General features: G+C 35.2%; 1 protein-coding gene across 1 annotated transcript in view; it reads left to right on the forward strand.

Moving 5' to 3' along the window:
* The window catches only part of LOC113800629 (neither inactivation nor afterpotential protein C), a 91,050-nt gene that overhangs the window by 38,500 nt on the left and 42,550 nt on the right, over window positions 1–10,000 (forward strand). The gene's annotated exons all lie outside the window — the stretch shown is intronic.

Genomic DNA, 10,000 nt, shown 5'->3' on the forward strand with positions numbered 1-10,000 from the left:
ACCATAAGTACTAAGAGTCACCTGATCAATAAAATCAAATAAAAAGGAATAGAAGTAATATAAAAATGGCCACTTTATCGAGATTAGACACAGGTCATGCCATTCTACCGAGGAACACATTATAGCATTATCTCGGATGAATGACTAGCAATGTTATCCTTACTCGCAAATCTATACCACTTTATTCTTTTTCTCAGAAAGAGATACATGCCTTTTATAGATTGATTGATTTGATTGCTTGAGCGGAATATATTCGGATAAAGTTGCTTGATTTCAGGTTGTTATCGTCAGTCTGTTTAGTATCATTTAAATTACTTTGATCGACCTGTCATGTGTGTTCTCCTTCGAATAGAGAAAGGGTTATGTGTGATTAAATTGTATTTTGATATTTTAAGCTGTCATTTTTTTTTTTTTCTTTCGTTCTTTCATACGTTGACAGTATACGTATACCACGCATTTTGTTATTGTTTTTTTTTTCTTTCTTTCTTTCTCTATCTGTCTTCATTCCTCCCTTTCTCCTCTCTCTCTCTATTTCTTTCTTTCTCTCCCCTAATCCTCCATCCATCTCTCTCTATCTATCTATCTCCTCCCTCTCTCCCTCCTTCTCTCTCTCTCTCTCTCTCTCTCTCTCTCTCTCTCTCTCTCTCTCTCTCTCTCTCTCTCTCTCTCTCTCTCTCTCTCTCTCTTTCTCTCTCTCTCTTTTTATCTCTCTCTCTTATCTCTCTCTCTTTTTATCTCTCTCTCTCTCTTATCACTCTCTCTCTCTTTATCTCTCTCTCTCTCTCTCTCTCTCTCTCTCTCTCTCTCTCTCTCTCTCTCTCTCTCTCTCTCTCTCTCTCTCTCTCTCTCTCTCTCTCCCTCCCTCCCTCCCTCCTCCCTCCCTCTCTCTCCCTCCCTCCCTCCCTCCCTCCCTCCCACACACTCTCTCTCTCTCTCTCCCTCCCACTCCCCTCTTTCTTTTCCTCTCCCCTCTTCCTTTTTTCTCTCTCTCTCCTTCACGTGTATGTGTATGTATGCATTTACGCCTCACTTCGCATTCCCAGCCAATTATCCAGGGAATAGGCTTATGTTATTGGATTTCTCTTAAGAAAGCCCTTAGGAAATGTGACACTAAACAGATGATTGTTTTTCTCGCTTGCTTATTGATTGTTTTCTCTCTCTCTCTTTCTTTTTTTCTCTCTTGATTTTTTTTTTTTTTTCTGTTTGTTTTCTTGATTTTTTTTTATTGTTATTTTTCTTACTGTTTTTAATTTTTTTTAATTATTTTTTTTTTATCTTTCAATTATTATCTTTTGCAGTTTTTTTTATTTTTCTGGAATAATTTAGCGGATAATTCTTTGTTTTCCTGGGAGGGGGGCGGCATTCCCTCTCTCTCTCTCCCTTTATCATTATTATTTTATTATTATTATCATTATCTATTTATTTCTTATCTATTTTTTTTTATTCATTTATTTATTTATTTTTTGCTTTGGTAATATTGATCCCGATTATCACTTCCTAATCCGATGATATCAAATAGCCCCCCCCCCCCCAAAAAAAAAAACAGCTTCTTATACAACTTACTTATATCTATCTCGGATATCTTTTCTTCCGTGGATGCACTTTGCCTATCATTTTTTTTTTTTTTTTTTTTTTTTTATCGTCCTACAACCCAATGTTGACTAATACCTCTAGAACTAAAGGAGAGACATTATTCTACTGAGAGAGAGAGAGAGAGAGAGAGAGAGAGAGAGAGAGAGAGAGAGAGAGAGAGAGAGAGAGAGAGAGAGAGAGAGAGAGAGAGAGAGAGAATATGTATCGAAGCATCGATTTATAGATTTTTTCGATAGAGACAGAGAAAGGAGAAAGAGAGAGAGAGAGGCAGGCGGAGACACAGACACATAGACGTACACACACACACAGACACAGGCACACACAAACACAGAGTGAGAGAGAGAGAGAGAAGAGAAAGAAAGAGACAGCGAGAGAAAGAAGAGAAAGAAAGAGAGAGCGAGAGAGAGAGAAGAGAGATCAACAGTTTCACCAGTTTTCTCTCATATTTCCTTAAGGTATATCTGTCATAGAATACTTTAAGACGGAGACGCGTACTATAAACTAGAAAATAAACATTCACACTTCACTTGACAACATAAACACTGTGACGTACATGAAGTTGAATAAACATCTTGCTTTGCCGGTTTACTCAAACATACAGCTTAGAAGGAAATAGACACCAACATTATGAAGTTTCCGTAACATATCAACAACAAAAAGGTCAACATAACTTCAGTTTAGCAGGAAACAGACACCAACATTATGAATTTTCCGTAACATATCAACAACAAAAAGGTCAACATAACTTCAGTTTAGCAGGAAATAGACACCAACATTATGAATTTTCCGTAACATATTAACAACAAAAAGGTCAACATAACTTCAGTTTAGCAGGAAATAGACACCAACATTATGAATTTTCCGTGACATATTAACAACATACAGGTCAACATAACTTCAGTTTAGCAGGAAATAGACACCAACATTATGAATTTTCCGTAACATATTAACAACAAAAAGGTCAACATAACTTCAGTTTAGCAGGAAATAGACACCAACATTATGAATTTTCCGTAACATATTAACAACATACAGGTCAACATAACTTCAGTTTAGCAGGAAATAGACACCAACATTATGAATTTTCCGTAACATATTAACAACAAAAAGGTCAACATAACTTCAGTTTAGCAGGAAATAGACACCAACATTATGAATTTTCCGTAACATATCAACAACATACAGGTCAACATAACTTCAGTTTAGCAGGAAATAGACACCAACATTATGAATTTTCCGTAACATATCAACAACAAAAAGGTCAACATAACTTCAGTTTAGCAGGAAATAGACACCAACATTATGAATTTTCCGTAACATATTAACAACAAAAAGGTCAACATAACTTCAGTTTAGCAGGAAATAGACACCAACATTATGAATTTTCCGTAACATATCAACAACATACAGGTCAACATAACTTCAGTTTAGCAGGAAATAGACACCAACATTATGAATTTTCCGTAACATATTAACAACATACAGGTCAACATAACTTCAGTTTAGCAGGAAACAGACACCAACATTATGAATTTTCCGTAACATATCAACAACAAAAAGGTCAACATAACTTCAGTTTAGCAGGAAACAAACACCAACATTATGAATTTTCCGTAACATATTAACAACATACAGGTCAACATAACTTCAGTTTAGCAGGAAACAGACACCAACATTATGAATTTTCCGTAACATATTAACAACAAAAAGGTCAACATAACTTCCGAAACCCTTAACCTGGTTTGCTAATACGGCTTCTATTACTTACTATTACTACTATGACTACGGTTATTGCGACTACTACTGCTTCTAGTGTTATTACTACGGCAACCGTGATATCGGGCCAATACATAATCCACGTAGTCTTGTTTCGAGAGAGAGAGAGAGAGAGAGAGAGAGAGAGAGAGAGAGAGAGAGAGAGAGAGAGAGAGAGAGAGAGAGAGAGAGAGAGAGAGAGAGAGAGAGAGAGGAGGGAGGAGGGAGGGAGAGAGAGAGAGAGAGGCAGAAAGAAAGAAAGAGACAGACCGACAGACAGACAAACAGGCAGAAAGAGAGACCGACAGACACAGACCGACAGGCAGACAGACAGAAATAGAGAGAGAGAGAAAGAGAATGATGAAGAGAGAGAAACAGAGAGAGACGTTTCATAAATTCCGATGGCTTTATTAACTATTCGTAGTGCAGAAATATATATATATATATATATATATATATATATATATATATATATATATATATATATAGCTTTCAATCAGAAATCATAAGACAAAAAAAAATGTAATAGGAAAGCAAGTCACAAAGATTATTACGGTCCTGAGTTGTGCTATTTATTTATTTATTTTTTAATTATTTTTTTTATTTTTTTATTTTTTTTATTTTTTTTATTTTTTTTTTTGATTTAATAAATCTGCGGTGAATAGGGAGAATGGATGTTATATATATATATACATATATATATATATATATATATATATATATATATATATATATATATATATATGTATATATGTGCGTGTGTGTGTGTGTGTGTGTGTGTGTGTGTGTGTGTGTGTGTGTGTGTGTGTGTGTGTGGGTGTGTGTGTGTGTGTGTGTTTGTATCTGATTGATCGATCGATTGCATGACGTACTGGTTGGCTGATTGATTGACTAAATAAATGACCGTCAATATTCCCCCCGACCCCACCCTCATCACGATCACCCAAAAATGAAATCTTCCTCATCTATCTTTTAAAAAACTTGCCAGTCTGCTAGCTGCCACACTCATAAACAACCACAAAAGAGCATCAGTAACAATAAAACAACACCAGCCGCAACAAATACACACAACCACAACCACCACAAAAATCACAGCTAACTACAACCACCACAATCACAGCCAACTACAACCACCATAGCCAATCATAACCACTACAATCACCACAACAAACACAGCCAACCACAACCACCACAACAATCACAGCCATCCCCACCCAACCACAAGCAATCACAACCACCACAGCCAACCATAGCCATCCCCACCCAACCACAACCACCACAACAATCACAGCCATCCCCAGCCAACCACACCCACCACAGCCAACCACAACCACCACAACAATCCCAGCCATCCCCACCCAACCACAACCAATCACAACCAACCACAGCCACCCTCAACAACCACAACAATCACAGCCACCCACAACCAACCACAATCACCACAACCACCACAGCCATCCCCAGCCAACCACAACCAATCACAACCACCACAGCTAACGGCCACAACCACAACAATCACAGCCAACCACAACTAGCACAACCAACCGCAACCACTACATCCAACCACAACCACCACAGCCAACCACAACAATCACAACCATCACAACCACCACAGCCACCCACACCCACTACACTCAACCACAACCACCACAGCCAACCACAACCACAGCCATCCCCACCCAACCACACCCAACCACAACCACCACACCCAACCACACTCCCAACAGCGCGACATAAACACAGCGAGCACCCACCTGCAGCGAGATTAGCGATGAACCAATAAGCGTAAGTATGTCTCAACTTGTAGTGTCCCATTATGCACGCGATCACGGTGACCGATGACGCAATCACAGACAAGCCCAAGAGCAGCTGGAAAATGTCAGCTGATAGGACTTGGAACTTGCGCTGTTGTTCCATCTGTCGGGAGAGGAGAGAGGTGCTGGTGTCAGTGAGAGAGAGGGGGGGGGAGGGAGAGAGAGAGAGAGAGAGAGAGAGAGAGGTGCTGGTGTCAGTGAGAGAGAGAGAGAGAGAGAGAGAGAGGTGCTGGTATCAGTGAGAGAGGGGGGAGAGGAGAGAAAGAGAAAGAGAGAGAGAGAGGGGAGGTGCTGGTATCAGTGAGAGAGAGAGAGGTGCTGGTGTCAGTGAGAGAGAGAGAGAGAGAGAGAGGTGCTGGTGTCAGTGAGAGAGAGAGAGAGAGGGAGAGAGAGAGAGAGAGAGAGAGAAAGAAAGAGAGAGAGATGGGGGGCGGGGAATTTTGTGTTTTGATTTTTCCCTTTTCGTGAATGTTTTATTTGTATTATCATTGTTGTTATTATCTTTACCATTATCGTTATCATCTCTATTATTATGACTACTATTAATGCTATTGTTATTACTATTATCATTATTTTCATTATCATTGTCGCTATTATAATTATTATCATTATCATCTTTATTATTATCATTTTCATTATCATCACTTTTTATCATTATTATTGTTATTTTTATCTCTATTATTACCTTTATTATTAGTAGTAGTAGTATTTTATCATTTTTATTATCAATGTCATATACATTACTTGATTTTTTTTTTATTATTATTATTGATAAGAATAGTACCAGTTATTCAAAGGAAATAACTAATTATGATAATGATAATGACAGTGATGATGATAAAAATTGTAAGTGCAATAGTAATAGTAGTAGTTATAACAATAATGATGATAATACTACTACTAATAATAATGATTATAATAATAGTAATAATGATAATAATAATAATAATAATAATAATAATAATAATAATAATAATAATAATAATAATGATAGCAGTAGTAATGATTATCATTATTACTATAATGGTTATGAGTATTTTGTTGTTAAGATTATGATAATCATTATTTTATCATTGTTATTATCATCATCTGTCATCATTATTATCATTATTAGCATTATCAATATTATTATCATTATCAATATTATTTATCATTATTATCATTATTATTATCATTACTATTATTTATCATTAGAATGCTAAAACAATAATAACATTGATAATGGTAATATCGATAATGATAATGATGATAATATGAATAGCCATGCTCATTATGATGATGGTGCTAATAGTAATAAGGATAATTGTAATAATAAAATTATAGATAATAATCGTTAACATTATCATAGTGATGATGATGATGATTTAGTTATTAATGACAATGATAAAAGAAATAATGATAATGATAAATGTGATAATGGTGATGACAGTGATTATGATGATGATAATGATAATGATGATAATAATAACAAAAATAATAATAATGATAATAACAATGATAATGGTAACAACAATAACAGTAAAAATCATTATCATTGGTACTAATATTATTTTATTGTTTCAATTATCATTATCATTGTTAATATCATTATCATCATTGTTATTATCATTATCATTATTAGCCTCGTCATCGTCATCATTACCATTGTCATAATTTTTTTTCATCATAATAATGGAAATGATAATAATAACAATAAAGATAAATGATAAATTGTCATGATAATAATAACATAAGTAATTATGCTAACGGTGCTAATTATTATAACAGTAATAATAATGACAATGATAGTAATAATGATAATATTAATGATGACAGAGTAATGATAATAATGATGATAAAAAAATATGATGATAATAATGATAATAAAAATTATGATGATAATAATGATAATAATAATAATAATGATAATAATAATAATAATAATAATAATATTAATAATAATAATAATAATAATAATAATAAAGATGATAAAGATAACAATAATGATAATAAGTAAAAGCACTCACTGAGCGCATACCTCCGCCAAGGCAACAGGGTGACGGATGCAACAGAAATATTCACACTTGAAGAATTACATGAAAATCACTTCTTTCTCAATAGGGTTAAATGGCCCATTCATTCCAAAAATTCCTGGATCCGAATCACAACCATAATTTTAATGGAATCTAAAATTAGACCTTCTGATAGATATTTTCTTATAGATCTGTTCGTAACCCTTCGCGTTATCGTGCTAACAGACGAACAAAAAATATCCGGATAGTTTCCAAAATTTAATGACATTTAAACCAGGTTAAGAAGTGCCACTGATTAAAAAATAATAATAATATATAAATCAATAAATAATTAAAAACAATTCAGAAAAATATATTCATAACTTTTTGAGTTATGAGTTTTTTCCTTCATTTTATTTTCTCTCTTTTTTAGTTTTTGAGATACAAACAAACAAACAAACAAAAAAACTAACTAACCAACGCGACCAGAAAAAAAACAACCTCCTTGGCGGAATTAATCATAACAAAGACAATACCTTCACGAAGAGAAACGTTTGTCCGGAAGAGAAACGTTTGTCCGGTGTCGCCACAACCTTTGCCTCGGCCGATGAAGAAAATACTGTCGTGATGTTTTTGGTCGTCTCCATGTTACCCACGCAGACTCATAAATGGGTTCCCCCCCCCCCCCCCCCGCCCCATCACCCGTCTAATCTTGCCTCCGTTCTCTCTCTTTCTCTCTCTCTCTCTCTCTTTCTTTTCTCTTTCTTCTCTCTCTTCTTTCTCTTTCTCTTTCTTTCTTTCTTTCTTTCTCTCTGTCTTTCTTTCTTTCTTTCTTTCTTTCTTTCTTTCTCTCTCTCTCTCTCTCTCTCTCTCTCTCTCATCTCTCTCTCTCTCTCTCTATCTCTCTCTCTCCTCTCTCCCTCTCTCTCTTCCTCTCTCTCTCTCTCTCTCTCTCTCTCTCTCTCTCTCTCTCTCTCCTCTCTCTCTCTCTCTCTCTCTCTCTCTCTCTCTCTCTCTCTCTCTCTCTCCCTCTCTCTTCTCTCTCTCTCTCTCCTCCCTCCCTCTCTCTCTCTCTCTCTCTCTCTCTCTTCTCTCTTCTCTCTCTCTCTCTCTCTCTCTCTCTCTCTCTCTCTCTCTCTCTCTCTCTCTCTCTCTCTCTCTCTCTCTCTCTCTCTCTCTCTCTCTGTGTGTGTGTGTGTGTGTGTGTGTGTGACCGTATGTGTTATATATATATATATATATATATATATATATATATATATATATATATATATATATATATATATATATATATATATATATATATATATATACACACATACACACACACATATATATATATGTGTGTGTGTTTTTGTGTGTGTATGTGTGTGGGCGTGTGCACACACACACACACACACTTTTCTTCAAAACCACTAGGTACTCGTAAGCCGAATATAATCGGACATTTAAGAAGGTAGAATTGAAGAAATAATTACAGTATTTCTAATGAAAATCTTTAATATTTGTCTAAGAAAATTCGTAAAACAAATTGCCTCTAGCTACGTTATTGGCCATTAATGGTTATTATATCTTTATACTTTCTTTCTTTCCTTCTTTCTTTCTTTCTTTCTTTCTTTCTCTCTCTCTCTCTCTCTCATTCGCTCTTCCTCTTTCTCTCTCTCTCTCTCTCTCTCTCTCTCTCTCTCTCTCTCTCTCTCTCTCTCTTCTCTCTCTCTTTCTCTTTCTTCCTCTTCTTCTCTTCTCTTTCTTTCTTTCTCTTTCTCTTTCTCTCACCTCTCCTCTTCTCTTCCTTCTTCCTCTCTCTCTCATCAACACTTGGTTCTGAGTGTGATTCAAAAACAGTTAAAACGATACGGATACCAATACATATATCGCCTATATATATATAGATAGATATATAATATATATATATATATATATATATATATATATATATATATATATATATATACATATATATATATGTATACATATATATATATATATATATATATATATATATATATATATATATATATATATATATATGTATATATATATATATATATATATATATATATATATATATATATATATATATGTATATTTTTTTTCCTTCTTTTTTTAAGAAACTGATATAAGAGAGAGAGAGAGAGAAAGAGAGAGAGAGTGAGAGAGAGAGAGAGAGAGAGAGAGAGAGAGAGAGAGAGAGAGAGAGAGAGAGAGTGTGAGAAAAGAAAGAAAGAGAGAGAGAGAGAGAGAAAGAGAGAGACAGAGATGAGACAGACTGAAAGAGAGAGGGAGAGAGAGGGGGGCGGAAGAGAGAGTGTGCGACAAAGAGAGAGAGAGAGAGTATGAGTAACAGGGAGAGACAGAAGAAGGGGGGAATGGAGAGAGAGAGAGAGAGGGGGGGAGGAAAGAAGAGAGGGGGATGATAGATAAAAGGGGAGAAAGAAAGAATAAGGGGTGGGAGAGATACATTGAGTGTCAAAGAGAGATTTAAGAGAAAAGAGAGAGAGAATAGGGAGTGACATATGAATTGATAGATAGGGAGAAAGAGAGTAAGAGAGAGAGAGAGAGAGCAGATAGATAAGCGAAGTCAAAGAGAGGGGGGGAGGGGGAGTGAAATAAGAGAGAGAGAAAAAGAGAAAGAAAGAAAGAGAGATAGAGAGAGAGAGAAGAAAGAGAGATAGAGAGAGAGAAGAAAGAGAGATAGATAGATAGAAAGAGAGAGAGAGAAAAGAAAGAGAGAAAGAGAATATACCGAAGTATCGATTGATAGATCTTTTTCGATGCATATTTTGCGATACCGATAAAACGATACTGTTATCGATCATCTGAGGCGATACCGATACAAAAGAAGTG

The sequence above is a fragment of the Penaeus vannamei genome, chromosome 7, assembly GCF_042767895.1.
Source record: "Penaeus vannamei isolate JL-2024 chromosome 7, ASM4276789v1, whole genome shotgun sequence".
In the NCBI taxonomy this organism is placed as follows: Eukaryota; Metazoa; Arthropoda; class Malacostraca; order Decapoda; family Penaeidae; genus Penaeus; species Penaeus vannamei.